At 40.2% G+C, this 15,079-nt stretch overlaps 3 non-coding genes across 3 annotated transcripts; all 3 read right to left on the reverse strand.

Moving 5' to 3' along the window:
- Positions 1-2,663: 2,663 nt before the first annotated feature.
- On the reverse strand, positions 2,664-2,745 carry trnal-uag (transfer RNA leucine (anticodon UAG)). The gene has a single exon. It is a non-coding gene; the product is annotated as a tRNA-Leu (tRNA).
- A 3,490-nt stretch (positions 2,746-6,235) lies between these two features.
- On the reverse strand, positions 6,236-6,323 carry trnay-gua (transfer RNA tyrosine (anticodon GUA)). The gene is given in 2 exon segments: positions 6,236-6,271; positions 6,287-6,323. It is a non-coding gene; the product is annotated as a tRNA-Tyr (tRNA).
- Positions 6,324-11,876: 5,553 nt separating this feature from the next.
- On the reverse strand, positions 11,877-11,969 carry trnar-ucu (transfer RNA arginine (anticodon UCU)). The gene is made up of 2 exons: positions 11,933-11,969; positions 11,877-11,912 (listed from the first exon to the last, which is right to left on the reverse strand). It is a non-coding gene; the product is annotated as a tRNA-Arg (tRNA).
- Positions 11,970-15,079: the final 3,110 nt, after the last annotated feature.

The raw sequence follows: 15,079 nt of genomic DNA on the forward strand, positions 1-15,079 counted from the left end.
CCCCTCCACTCTTTGAATAAAGCAGTGTCGTCAAGCCCTGACATCCCACCCCCGCCATTCTCTACGTAAAGAAGTGTCATATGGCCCTGACACCCACCCATCCACTCTCTGCGTTAAGCTGTGTTGTCAGGCCCTGACATCCCACCTCCGCCACTCTCTGTGTAAAGCACTGTCGTATGGCCCTGACATCACACCCCCACCACTCTCTGCGTGAAGCACAGTCATATAGCCCTGACGACCACCCCTCCATTCTTTGCATAAAGCAGTGACGTCAAGCCCTGACATCCCACCTCCGCCACTCTCTACGTTAACCCCTGTTAACTTGCTTGCTGAATGATCTCTCAAGAAATCCCTGGTGAGATTCAACAGGTGTTTTCTTCAACAGCCACTAAAAGTCTGATGACCTTCTCTGGATTTCCTGAATATGATGTAAAATTAGTTCAAATCATTTGGTAGTTAACAGAACAAAATGCTTTGGAGGTACATTTAAAACAGCAGAGCAACACTGTAGCACTTCGTGTGTGACTGAGTTTAATTGTGTAAACCTGTCTCTCTATGAACACGAGCAAAGAGTTCTCACTCAACAGAAGATTGCGATGTGAGCACAATAATGTAAGACATCTGGTGATGCCAGGGATTGAACTCGGAACTTCATACATGAAAACCATTGAACTACATCCCCTATGGCACAGATGGTGGAACTGACTTAAAGATGTGCATATGTTCACTGACCACAATCCACCCTTCATGAATAATTGAAATGAATAATTTATTTTTATATCCAGTCACATGGGCGACGGTGGTTGATTCTTCAATGGGGGAGAGCGTTTTTCTACCTCCTTACTCGACTGTCTTTCAATTATGTTTTCCTTGAAATCTTTTTGCATCTTTTAAGTGCTTGCGATTAAATTACGCATAGAAAAACAGCAGTACAGTTGATGTTCATGGACCGATGCACACAACTCCAGTGATAAAGCCCTGTCTGTAAATATTGTAGAAGAACGTTAAAGGGCGAAACAACGCTCCAACCACGGGAATGGTAACAAGAAGGATCGTGTTCTTATTTAATATGTGCTTTTGAATTGCCTTGTCAATACACACAGGCTTTAGAGATGGACAAATAATTTACAGTGGTGTTTGTAAACAAAGATGGAACATGTTTTTTTCTATACCAGGAAGAAAGGAGCAGACTCTTAAACTTTAAGAGACAGAAACAATACCTCATCACAGCTAACACTAATTAAAACAACATCACAACAGAAGAGTGAAGCCTTGGGTGAATCAAATTAGTTTTCATTGGTCGTCTGTGTCTTCATAACTTTGTAGGTGAGAGAGAGGATTGAGAAAATGTGCGGGTGCTTCTTAGAAGTGTGTTGGCAGTACAGGTGACTTCCAAATAATTGAGCCGGGTTTTAATCCCGGCCAGTGCATCCCCAAACCTTTTCAAGATAATCATTTATCCGGTAGCACATCTCCTGAAACTAACATTCGAGGTAGGAAGCGTGCTCTTAAACACCAAAACACTCAAAAAGGAAGAAGCAGATCTCTGTACACAAGACAGTAGTGCGATATTAGAATTTCTGAGTTCTTGATGGATTCAGGCTCCTTCTCAGAGGTCCTTGCTCGCCAAATAACTTTACATCTGAGGAAGAGCACCACGGAAAAAAAACCCAACTCAACAAGCGAGCGTGTTGGTTGCTCTTGCTCTTAATGCAAGGAGCTGTTTTTTTTCCTTGCAATAATCATTATTAACCAAAAACAGCAGCACAGGTAAGTCGCATTTGTGATTATGTCACTTCTCTGCTTCAGCAAGGTCAATAAAAGACTCTGAAAGTAGTAAAGCAAAACTGAACTCAAAATCATATTAGGAATTCTGAGCGATATCTCCATACAGGTAATCCAATAAGAACGTTGAAATATTTGAATATAATCTCTCTATATATTTCGCTGCTTTTTACCCGGAGTAAAACTATTGGATTGAAGGAATGCTAACCGCTGGGTTAAAATGTATAGTTGTTACTTGGAGAAATCTGTAAACTCGTGATCTTATATGTTTTAAAAGACAGCACAGGAAAAAACTACAGTGCTGATTATTTTCCGGAGACGGAGCACAGATGACCTATCCGAGCTGATTGATAAAGCCCACCCAGTGGATACTCTAGCAGAACTTTAAAGAACATTCACCTTTGTATCCAAAGAAACGACAGGAACAACATCAGGAAGCACAATCAATTCCCCTTTTAAATCTTTCCTGTAAGGTATGCTATGTGAATCCATGAAGTTAATCCTCTGATCTCTTTTGATCACGAACAAAGTATTTCTGATGGAGCGCTATGTTCAAAGATTTAATAAGCTTTACCCCTGCCAACGATTCGGCGTGAAGAATTAAAAGTTTCACAGACAAAAGCAGCTCACCACCACAGCCAATATTAAATGTACTTGCCGGTACACTATCATGTGCACTGCCTCAAAAGTGATCTCGGCAGACGTTGTTCCCTACATAAAGCTGAACGTGCCAAAGAGAATTTCTGTTGAGAAAACAAAATATTTTTTCTGCCTTGATGTTAAGCCTGTCTTTTAGAAAGTCTATCTCTAAACACCTCCCGCAGCCTAACAAAAAGCGCTTTTACTGATTGTATTGCAGGTCTTAAAACATTAATATTTGGCAGCAGTGGGATTCAAACCCACGCCCCCAGAGAGACTGGAGCCTAAATCCAGTACCTTAGACCACTCAGCCACGCTACCTTCCTCCATACCCATCTTCACATTGCTGGCTTGGACTAGGGGGGGCTTCAGCTCTTGTCGTCAGATCTAATGATATCATGACATGTGGAAGTGACTGCACCTTCATCTTCCGAGATGCTTTCAATAACACAAACGCTACTTTCACTGGCACAAACACAGCAATAATGAAGGTGGTGAGATTCATCCTTTGTGCTGTTTGTAGGGGTGCAACTCTACGGTGATCTGCTGACTTGAAGAGCAAAAATCAAAATCCTCTGCTATTACTGTTGCTTTTTTCATAGTTTCTTCAAATCCTTCATTTGAACGTAGATTTTGAAGGATATTGATGATAATACCACATCAATTGTGGTTTTCTTGTGATCGCCAATTTTATTCAAATAACAGCCTTTTTTACAGTTCCTTGCGTGTTTCACAAGGTATAATAGCCCCCTTCGCATCCTCAGCTAACATATTTTAAAATTACAATAGCTTATACAGCATGCATGTTTACATTTATATTAAAATTAAAGTAAATATACAAGAATACATACAGTGCTAACCCAATAATTCTTGTCAGGTTCTGCAACAAATCTGCGTTGTTATTTTAACATGTTTCAGCTGAGGGTGCAACAGGAGTATAAATGAATTTTCCCGCCAGCCATTCAAAGACCAAATTCCATGAGTGAACATTATTTTCTCAGATGTTGCCGGCATTGGACTTTGCCGGTGGTATTGAATTATGTCCACAACTGTTGTAGTAGTTCCTTCTTGAAATTCGACACGTGCAAAGCACTCGTAATATCATAGGTGTTAAAGTTCGCTGAGTGTATTCGAGTCATGGTGTGTATCCCTGCCTATCATTGGGAGACGGGTAACTTTTTTACACTCAGATTCCAATCTTCAATGCTTTGTGTGAGAGCTTACATAACTTTCATTTTCTCACAATTTCTGACGATTGTTCCAAAGGGGCACCCTGTCAATTCCGAATACTTTTCAAAAATCTGCCTGCATGTTTGATTATTGTCATTTCACTTAGAAAAAGTTCAATATTGATCATAACTAAAGAAAATAATGATCACGAACAAAAAAGGGATAAAGATGCAAGTCGATCTTGAATCAGAGCTGGGTGAAATGGGCTTCTGTTCTGATATGGTTGTATGAGAAACAGGAGGAATCGCCAATCTCCTATAGAACATGAGTTGAATCAGGAGTGAGACATTTAGTATACTCGTGCATATGTCAACGCCTGACCTACATCGTAAAACTAACATTAAGTTGTCAGAGACATTCATTTATATACAAACAAGAGACAGACCAAGTAATAATTCTACATTAGTTCAGGTGGGTAAACCTGAACTAACTAACTAATAAACCTTTTAATAATTCTAAATTAACGTGTCCTACATTGATCAGACTAATTGACATGGTCTGATTCAGAGCCTGTGCAGTTCGTGCTAATTACAACAAGGACAGTTCTGATCCCTCATCACCGAACTGAACACAAGTTCAGCTGTTCTCCAGTTTTGTTACGCATGGTTTTTCATTGCAATTGAGTTCAGAGCTGGAGCTGATCTCCAGACAGTACAGTGTTTTGGGTAAGTTGTCGAAATTCGCATGAGGCTGCAGACAACTTACCCAAAGTGTTTTCTATAGCTTTCAGGTGGAGTTCATTTATATAAAACAACGTAAGTGGTATAAACGCAACAAGCCAGACGGCAGTCCAACTTATAATTTTCTGACGCGAGGCCTGACGCGTTATTCATTATGCCACTGACCCTGCTATTGTAGTGCTAAAAAACACGTTTTCTACATTTATGTCTGTTCACTCTAAAAACTCTAAAAAGGACAAAGGGTTTGTGTGTCCCGCTAAAATTCCGCTTCATTTCGAATGCAAATAAAAACCGTTTTGTTCCAAGAAATCATAGATTTGTCACATCCTTCATACTATACTTCTCTCTTGTATTAGTAAAGCATTTTGATTTAAACTGAACAATATATGAAAGGTTTCATCTATACACTTACACATAATAAGTATACGAATAAATACTCGGAAGAAGCCGCAGCTCAGGTATTAGAGAGATTTAAAATCGGATCGGAGGATTTAGAGTCCAGACTGCAAACCAACAGCTTACACAGGTCTTTTATAGAACCCTTTTGATTTCCTCTACTTTGTCCCTGTGATGTCATTGTCCTGCTCGCAGCCGAGCCCGACACACGTCTGGTTTCTGTCGCTGGGCGCACACCCTGCGGTCCATGCGGGTCCTAATACCCCAGTACAATGAAGGGGACACTAAACTGTAAACAGGTGCCGTCCTTCGGCTGAGACGTAAAACCGAGGTCCTGACTCTCTGTGATCATTCAGGAGAATGGTGGTGGTGGAGGGGAGTCCCCATTACCTGTAAAGCGCATTGAGTGGAGTATCCAGAACAGCGCTATATAAGTGTGCGTAAAAATAATAATAATTATTATTATTATAATTGTAATGTAAAATGCAATAAAAAAAATATCAAACTTTGATTCAAAATAGATTAATGTAAAAACTGATAAAGCTAATGCTTTTTTCAGGGCTATAGCTGTAGCTGCGAGAAGGTTAAAAGCGCACAAGTGATTTGTCTTTCGTCAAAGTAATTGCCGGAGCAGTAAGACGCAGAGCACCATCCAGCAGCTGTAGACGATGTTCGGGGAAGAGCTAATTCTGTTTTTAGCACAGGGAGTGAGAATGAGCTCAGTCCGGCTCCGAGCAGAATCCATCCTGGTTTGGTTACAGTGCGCCTGAGGATCTTTGGATCGCAACGTAAAAAAAACAATTGCTCACATCGTGTGACTTCCACAACAGGAAGGAAAGATATCACTTAAAAAAATCAGAACTGAAGATTTGGATCCTGGGCCTCAATTTGATCAAATTATTAAAATAATAATTATTAAAATATCAAATTGTGTTTCTGCAACATTTCGTGCACAGTACGCCATTTTTATCTAAAAATAAAACAACAGTCACAACGAGAGCTTATACGCAGTCTGGGGTATATTCCCCTTTTATATTTTTGCCACTTTATATCGAACCTGTTATACTCCCAGAAGTGCACAGTAGCTTGTACAAATGTACAATTCACCACTGGTATAAACAGATGTGGGCCCTGTTTGCCTTTGTAAGCATTTGTTTAAAAAATAAGTTCACAATACGATAAAAACACAGAAAGCACAAACTTCATAATACAACGATACAAAATCAATACCAAATCATTATGCCAATTAAGTACCTATCCTTTGAAAACAGAGAACACCTTTATATCTACAAAAAACTTGACATTTGTATGTATTTTTGAATTACAAAGCAGACAGAGTAGTCCCTTAATTCAAAGATCGGATCTTGGCCAAAACAAGACAATCAGACGTGGGCTGAATTCGGAACAGGAACCTCTACTTCGTCGTTTATTGAACTTTTGATAAATGTCTGAATGAAACAGATTCGCTTTTTTAACTCTTTGATTAAAGTACACAAAAAGCACCTTCCTTCGAACCGGAATCGAACCAGCGACCTAAGGATTCCCTACTGACTCCACTACAGTCCTCCGCTCTATCAACTGAGCTATCGAAGGGACGTCTAGCAATGCTCCCTAGCACATACTGCCCAATGTAGTGAAATGTTCCGGGTGATTTAAATCCCACTTCGACATCAAGTTTCCAACTCGTTTCCTTAGTCTTGTTTACCTTGAATTTAAGCCACGAACCAGGATTCTACTGTATAAACTTCCAGGGATATTACAAAATGTTTGATGGGGCATCAATCATTCCAGGCGGAAATTGACTCCTTTTTTTTCTCGAGGGATCATATTAAACATGTCATTAGTATCGAGAGGAGGATCACCATGAGACACAAAACAAATAGTTTCTTTCTGTCTTTATTAGAAAGTAGCGTTTGTGCTACATTAATAATATTTTCGTGGAAATAAAGAAGTTTCGAAATGTGGTTTTGAGTTAAATATTAGCGTGTTCATGTAATTAGTTTGTGTTTGTCATTACTATATATATATATTGCCATGTTACTAGAATTTGTAACTGAAGTTTACTAGTTGTGTTTTTTATGATGGTTAGACATTTGTTGATTACAATATTGTATATAATGTATAATTTGAACTACATATTTTTCAGGTGTGAATAGTTGTATATTTTAAGAATAAATTTCTAAAATAAATCATTGGCTTTATTTACTAGTTTCTACACCTATACAAATTTTTCTTTGATGTATAATAGACCTTTAACTATATATGTATAGTAGTCTTCTAAATTTATCCGTATAATAGAACTACAACCATTTATGTATAATAAACACATAATCAATTTCATTCTAGACCAGTTACGGAGCACAGTTACACGTCTGGTATGCGTTCAATAGTCGTATATTCTACATCTTTTGCCCACTGGGATGTGCCGATTTTAACTTGGCAAACCAAGATACACATTTTCTAATGAAACCTTAATTAAAAGACAGTTTGTTTCTCGAAAGCGTGTTATGTAAAAAAAGAGAAAAACGAAAATATATGGATGGTAATCTTTCAAAGCTGAAGATTTTACTTTTGAAAAATTGACATTTTATGTACTGTATGCAGATGCATTCGCTGGTTTTAGAACTTTGCTGTACTTCCTGAATCATTTTCAGTATTATAAAGTGGGTGTAGATTTTTCTTTCAGGTTAGGACGCGAGTGTGTACATGTGTTTGATTTTCATTTCACTGATTCTCATTGAAGATTTGGGAATTAACGACGAAAGAATCAGTTGCCTCGGAAAGCAGAAGGTTTGGTTCTGAACAATATTGAAGACACGCCCATGTAGAGCAGCGGGTGATGATTTGTGCTATAAAAGACCAAGTGCTCAAAGTGACGTCTGCGTTTACCGTTTAGACTTTTCATCTCGGGCGCACTTTTAGAAAGCAAAGATAGAGCAGTTGTGTTGAATCACATTATAGCAGCTGTCAGCAGAGTGGCGCAGCGGAAGCGTGCTGGGCCCATAACCCAGAGGTCGATGGATCGAAACCATCCTCTGCTATGTACACTTTATGCACGATTGATAAGCATACCATCAGTTTAATGAAGTGCATTAAAACTGTTTTTTTCTCTCGTGTGTATGAAAGCTTCACACTTAAGGTACTCTTTCATCTTTACCAATAGCAGATGCCCAAATGTATCTTTGGTTGTTCTGCGATCCTTCATAGTTTCCTCAATTCCTTCAAATGAACATCCATATCAAAGCAATTATGTATATATATTACAATTAAGGTACATATATCAACGCACATTTGTATAATGCTCATTTAATAATGATTGTCAAGGATTGTCAAGTTCTCCAACAAATCTGTGTTCTAATTTTAAAATATTTTTGCTAAGGATACAACGGGTGTATAAATGAATTCTCCCAACAGCCAATTAAAGAAAAATTCCACACGTGAAGATGGTTTTCTTGGACATTGACTTAGGTACTTATTTGTTTACTTGTTGTAGTTGCACACGAGTAAAACACGAAGATTTCCTGCCACATTCAAGAGGGTTTGCGAAGAAATCCCTTCAATTTTTAGCGGAGATTTTGTTTACATCATCACAATCTGAAGCACGTCCCTGAGTACGTTTGACCCACCAGCCCTTTGTTTAACAGCTGCACAGGGACACATTCCCGTTGCTTTTCACAACTCACATGTTTGTAGTTAAAGAAAATAAAATACTGTCATTTTCCTGCCAGCTGGCAGTATTTCTTCTGCACTGACCAAGAGTAACCAAGAAGTTCATTTCATCTTTCGCAGGCTGTAATCTACAGAAAAGGAAGTGAATACTTGTATTAAGCTAAATCAAGCCGACGGAGTTGCACTGCTGTTGTTTTTCTCCACTTTTCGTTAAAAGGAGAAAAAATCACTGGCATTTTTTGGAAGCATTTCTTCTGTCCTGAGAAGCAAGATTTGTATTTTATCTTTCAGAAGTTGTATGAATTTCTTGAAGTTCAGAAACAATTTGTTCCAGAAAAGAAATTAACACTTGCTTCAAAGTAAATCAAGACGTCGGTGTCTCTTGCTGTGTGTGCTCTTATCTGTCCATCTCTCTATCCTCTTCTCTCTGGCAGTCTGTGTAGAGTATCTGAAGGGGATGTAACACCACTTGGAAAAGAAAAAAATTCTCAGGAAAATTCTCAGGCAGAATAAAAAATCATTATTCTCTTCTCAGTCAGATTCACAGCTCAGACTCACACTCAGACAGGATCTCAACTCCGTACTGCTCTCTATCCTCACAATCCAGAACCAGAAGATATTCAGACAATCAGTGCTGCTACATGAACAATATCAGACAGAACAGCCTGGACTCATGTCACATTTCCCCCTTTTATCTTTCCTCCCAGCCCTCTTAGAGACATAGAAGAGCTCCTGGTTCTCCTCTCTGTGAACTGGGCTCAGGGGTCACTGATCTGGCAGTTGTGGGCTCTGTTCCAGGTCGAAAGCAAGAAGGATCTATTAACGCTTTCCAGGACTTCCAAACCCTTCAGTATTACTTTCTTTACTGTATGTCAGCCTCCCAAGATGTTTATAAATGTTTTATGAGTGTGGAATTATCTTATTATTTATATACAGTATTTATGTAATAAACACCAGTAGTGACACTGATCGGTATATTGATTATTTGTAGCCTATGGTCCGATGGTCGTGTCTACAATAGTGACCATTTGACCAGTCTGTAGCTCTGAGCAGTGGGACTCAGATCACACAGAAGACCCGCCTGTGTGTGATTCCATACCATCCCTGGGATTCAGCTACTCTCACAAATGTCTCACAGACCGTCTTATAAATTTACAATTAGATGAAGTCATGTAACAGTTTTACAGATAATTTAAATAATCAGACAGCAGTTTTGGCAGTGGATACATCTCCACATGGGAGAAAGGAACTGAAATATATGTGCTCACTGTAAAGTAGGAAGAGGTGGTCAGACAAGCAAAACAACTTTGCAGATAATGTGAAGTGACATTGTTTTGTGTCAATCAGCTCACAGATTTCGCTTCATGTGCCTTAAGCTGTGCAATTTGTATGGTTGTTGAATGAGATTGATTTCTTCACAAGCCCAGTCAATTGACAGTGGAGAGCTTGCCGACACACACCTTCATGAAGACTCTCTTCATTGTCAAGTCGCCTCCTTTGCATACAATAGTAGCACCGCCACTAAGAGAAAGGATGAGAAATAGCGTTTATCAAGCGATTGCAGTGTTTGTTTGACTGAGGATCCTTGTGTGCTGAACTGGCCTCTGGAGAAGTGTAGTGCAGTAAAACAGAAGGTTTGTGTCACTCAAGATTGTTACAGAACAGAACAATACAATTACAATACTTTTATGAGAGTAAATATTACTGGTGCATCACAGTTCTTATAATGGTGAAAACAGGAGCACCTTCTCTACATTTTTGACTGAAGTATTTAAATGGAAAGAAATACTATCACTATGCAATTCATAAATGCAATTGACCTCCTCTAAATGTTCTAGTTTGATGAAACAATGTTTGGAATTAGGTGACAATATCGGAATTCATTCAAATGCTCAGGATTAATTTTCAGCAACAAAAAAAGTGCTCGGAAATATTTTACAAGAATGAAACCTTACATTCACCTAAATAAACATTCACCATCTACATTAGCAGAGAACAGTAGGACAGAAGGTTAGTGTCACTGGACACTGCATCAGAGAGGCCGATCTCTTCTCCCTCATTATGCAGGCTTACCCACTCATGATGAACTGTCCTCCAGCGATACTCAGCTGCCATCATCGACTCAGACATGACGTTCATGTACATATTATACCTTAATATGGCACTGCGTTACAATAATTTGATCAAAACAACTGGTGAAAAAAAAGATAAAGACTTTGTCCAAAAAAGAAGCATTTATACCTTTCCTCTCCTACCAGCCATTACAAGTCACCTAGTTTTTAATTTAGAGCTAGATTAAAGCTCTAGTCTCTTTGGGGGTGTGAGTTGGAATCCCACTGCTGCCAAATAAAAAGCAAAAAACACACATTTGCTGCAGAAGTAACAGGAGAATTTGTGCCATTCAGCCTCATAGCGTGATGTCATTTTCTCAGGCTCATTTTTAGATGCTTGTGATCGAATCTATGATTCTTATGAGTGTGCCCTCCATAAAGGTAGCACAGATATAACGTGCCAAGTTTTCAGAGAATCGCATTAAATACAGGTCAGAAGAAGGCGACAAAGTGTCCGCTAGGCAGTTCAGCTATTTCAACGGTGTTCTCTGTTGTTTAGGTCCAGAATGACACCCGTTACAACCAGGAAACACACAGTGTCAGGCATCAAAAAGACTTCCCAAAACCCTGATCCTCTCCTTGATCCGGTGATGGCATCCAGACATTTCCTGCAACAAAGCCAGGATACGGTCTTCAACAACACGAGTGAAAGGCTAATTCCCAGCTTTTGCAATCCTTTGCAAAGAAGGACCGCATGTGCTCAGTGTTAAATGCGCTGTTCATTATTAGTATTAATAATAATAATCTATACATTATATAGTGCCTTTAAAGGTGGCTTTTCAAAGTGCTTTACAGAATGAAACCAATAAAGTTAAAAAATACACAAGATAAGCAGGATGAGAATACACAGTTAGAGGAGACAATAGATGGTGGTATTAAATACAGTAGGAACAGAGGGGTAAAGAATAGTTCATTAAAGGCTCTTCTAAAGAAGAGGGTTTTGAGTCTGGATTTGAAGGAGTTTAGAGAAGGTGACTCTCTGATATCCTTGGGAATAAAGATCCAGAGCTTTGGTACAAAACAGGAGAAGGCCCTGTCACCCATAGAGTGTAGATGGACTGGGGGACAGATAGGAGACCAGAATTAGAAGAGCGAAGGTTGTGAGGTGGGGAGTAGGGCGATAACCCAGACAGGTACTGTGGTGTCAAGCCATGGAGAGCCTTATAGGTGAGCATGAGGATTTTGAAGTTGACAGGAAGCCAGTGCAAGGAGTCCAGGACAGGAGTAATGTGATCACAGTCCAGTGCTAATTTCTTTCTTGTGGCTGCTGGTTCATTTTCAACTGTGGACTCTTAAGAAGTCCTTTATTTGACTTGATCAACACTGATCCCTAGAGGATTTTGAAAGGTTGAATCAAAATGATACATGACTCTGGTGGGACTCGAACCCACAACCTTTGAATGACTTCATTCTATCAAAGCCTAGAAGTCCAATGCGCTCTCCATTGCGCCACAGAGCCAACCAATACATCGCTATATAAAACAGCTACAGAAAGCTGTAACTCATGCTTCTCCCGTTGTCTTTAAATTAAGCTCCATAAATATTGACAATGAGTGGCCTGTTGTCTACGAATAGATACCGCTGGGATTCACACCCAGGGTCTCCTGGTTTTTAGTGAGGCGTCTTAACCAGCTAAGCCATGGTGCCAAACCTGCTAAATGTTATCCACAACTTCAACCACCTGTGAGAAACGGGCAACTGCAGTGTTACGCCTGCTGGCTCAACAGATAATCCTTTTCGAAGTTTAAGGAGAGGATTTCTTTGTCAATTCAATTAAACATTTTAGAAATGCTGAACGATTGATGTGTTTCACGCGCAGAAATATTTTATCGTTACGTACTTTTTCTGTGCAGTAAGTTCTCCTTCAACTCCGCCCAACAACAGAGGTCGTTTTTAATACAGGAGTAAAGGCACACTGCACATCAGCAAAACATCCCGTACAGGTTTAGGGAGAGCGACATCAGTGATTGGAAGGTTGGAAGTTTCGGGTCACTTTTTTATTATAGATTCAAGCAGCCCTGAATACCTTTTCAAGAAACATTTCAGAATCCCAGTCACGTCCAGTATGATTGCTACACAGGTCTACAGTATACAATCAGAATACTGTTTGTGCATTATATAAAACACACCGCCCAAAGCATTTCTAAAACAGGAATTACATGTTTCTGAATGGCCCTCCTTTATAAATAAAATAAAAGGTCTGAAGCCTGCTCCAAAGAAGCACTTTATTCAGAGCTGACAAAGATGTGATAGGAAACATCTCGGAAAATGAAGATGCAGTCATTTCCACGCGTCGCACAACAAGAGCTGAACCCACCCGACGTTCTCAAGAGAGTAGGGTGTAAGGAGTGTGGCTGGGTGGTCTAAGTGCTGGGTTTGTGCTCCATTTTCTTCGCTGGGTTAGGTTTGAATCTTGCCACTGCTAAGTGTTGGTGGGTTAAGACCTTCCTTCTATTGCGACGTCAATGGGTAAAAGCTTTGCTTGGCAGTCTGTCGAGAGACTGAACTAGGTGTTTCAAGATAGTCTTTGTCAGCTTAACATCAAGGCATAAAAAAACCTCATTTTGTGTTCCCAACAGCAATGCTCTTTGGTCCCTTCAGCATTATGCAGGGAACAACATCTGCCGTGATCACTTTTGAGTCAGTGTGAATCGTAGTGTGCCGCAATTGTTTTTAAAATTGGTTCTGTAGTGTAAGAAAAACTGGCCGTTCAGGGACGCCAAATATGTAACTGTAGTGGCTCTCTGAAGGCACCAGTTCTGTAGGGTTTGGGCATTTACTGAGACAATTATTTATTGTAGCAGTAAATCACAAAGTTGATTCTTTTGATGGCTTTAGAGTCCAACCATGCGACATAACTCAAACAACGCACACACACAGGTGCTAATACACGAGGATACATTTATTAATACATAGAATATGCATGTAAACCTAACAGATCTTATCGAGAGGGTTATCAGAATACAAAAGATATATATTCAATCAGTTACAAAGTGTTACACATATCAAGAGGACATACGTTCAGTATATCATTCATTAAGACCGTTTCGTAAAGTGAACTTGGTTACAACTTCTACATTAGATACTCAAAACAAGTACATAACTCTTAGGAATTAAATTGATATCAACTGGTTTGGATAACAATGGAATTCTCGAGCTGTAATGCAGTGAAGTTGAATACTCATCCAATTTCTGGGGATTCAGATCTCCTGCGGGCACAAACAAACAGTTGCAGGCTGTTGCTGTCCAATCCGCGCTCTCTGGCTCGGTGCCAGGCTGTGCTGTGCGGCTTGTGACGGTGCACTGCTGATGCTCACTGTTGGCTTTAACTAGCAAAGTTTGTGCACAGGAGAAAAGATGACTGTGGGTCCCAGAAAGTCAGGAAGAGGACCGGTTCGTTCCTGATGAAGAGCTAGTTCTGAATAGTGATTCAGCTGTCCACAGTTCCGACCTGTTCACGAGGCCTGCTGCTGGTTACTCTCTGGCAACCTCCACTCTAGACTCTTAGAACAAAGGAAAGTTCTGGCACTCGGACACACTGGCCATTCCGTGGTTGTCCGAGCTGAGTCTCAGGATGGTCAGGAGGCACGCTGCGAGAATGTCCTGCCCTTGGGAGCCTTCTGCTCCTGGGCCGTCCTGCCCTGGAATTCTCCTTTGAATTCCCTTTAGAACAGTCCACAGAATCCTCTCCAGAATCTTACTGAATCTCCCTGAATCTTACTGAATCTCTCAGGCTCTCTGTGTTGCCTGTTTTTACCTGGAGGAACTTCAGCTCGTTGATTGGCTGAAAGTTCCATGGGCATCAGAGTCCCACGTGGGTTACTCGGCCCTACCAGCCCCTGATTGGTTGATCAAGGTGAAATATGAGTCACTTACTCCTGACACTTAGGAATGCAGTCCAGATGTCCAACTGGCACTCCCTAGACAGATAGGCACCAATGGATGACCATTGATCATGATAGCCAGGCTTAGCTAAGTGCATCCCCTTTGGGAGCTGTCCTTATCAGGAACCTTAAATCAGCCTGCATGAATAGTTTCTCTGTGGCTGCACCACAGAGATGAACACAGAAATGGGGCCTCATTTGGGAAGGCTCAGAACACTTAATTCTTTCTTATTAATAAGCCTCGCCGCTACAGTAGGCATGGTGCATTTGTCTGTGAAACTTGAATGCTGTGCTTTTTCACGCAGAATCATCGGCAGGAGCAAAGCTTATTCAATCTTTGCGCACAGCGCTCCATCAGAAATACTTTGTCCAAGTTTTGAAGAGATTGTGGGATTCTCTGCACACGCTCACATCGCGTACCTCAGACAACACCACCATTCGATGGGAAATTGATTCTACTTCTTGCAGTTGTTCCTGTGGTTGTGATAGTTACAAAGTTGCACTTTCCTCCACCTTCTGCTATAGTATTCATTGGGTGAGCTTCATCAATTGGCTCAGAAAGGTCAACTGTGCTTCGGAAAAATCAGCAGCAGTGTCTTTATTTTGTCGGTGAGTATGGCTGTCTTTTAAAGCACATGAAAAACACGAGTTTGTGGATTTCTCCAAATAGCAACGAATTCAGCTG

Source organism: Lepisosteus oculatus, chromosome 14, assembly GCF_040954835.1.
Source record: "Lepisosteus oculatus isolate fLepOcu1 chromosome 14, fLepOcu1.hap2, whole genome shotgun sequence".
Taxonomy (NCBI): domain Eukaryota; kingdom Metazoa; phylum Chordata; class Actinopteri; order Semionotiformes; family Lepisosteidae; genus Lepisosteus; species Lepisosteus oculatus.